Below are 308 nucleotides of genomic sequence, written 5' to 3' on the forward strand. Positions count from 1 at the left end.
ATTTAGGTCATACCTGAATGGTCTAGTGGTTTTCCCTACTTTCTTCAATTTAAGTCTGAATTTGGCAATAAGGAGTTCATGATCTGAACAAGATCATGAACATCTTTTTATGTGTAGCCATATATTTTTTTATTCTGACAAATGCCTGTTTGTGTAATTTTCTCACTTTCCTTTTGTTTACAGAAATTCTTTAAATACTCTCTGTACTGACTCTTTATCAGTTGTGTGTATTACAAGATCTTATCCCAGCTTGGAACTTGTCTTTTCACTTATTTTAAGATGTTCTGATGAACAAAAGTTGTTGCTTT

General features: G+C 31.8%; 1 protein-coding gene across 1 annotated transcript in view; it reads right to left on the reverse strand.

The window, feature by feature from the left end:
* The window catches only part of NKAP (NFKB activating protein), a gene marked incomplete at its 5' end in the record, with an annotated part of 18578 nt that overhangs the window by 6795 nt on the left and 11475 nt on the right, over positions 1-308 (reverse strand). The window lies entirely within an intron of this gene.

Source organism: Bison bison, unplaced genomic scaffold (genome assembly GCF_000754665.1).
Source record: "Bison bison bison isolate TAMUID 2011002044 unplaced genomic scaffold, Bison_UMD1.0 scf7180017864375, whole genome shotgun sequence".
NCBI lineage: Eukaryota > Metazoa > Chordata > Mammalia > Artiodactyla > Bovidae > Bison > Bison bison.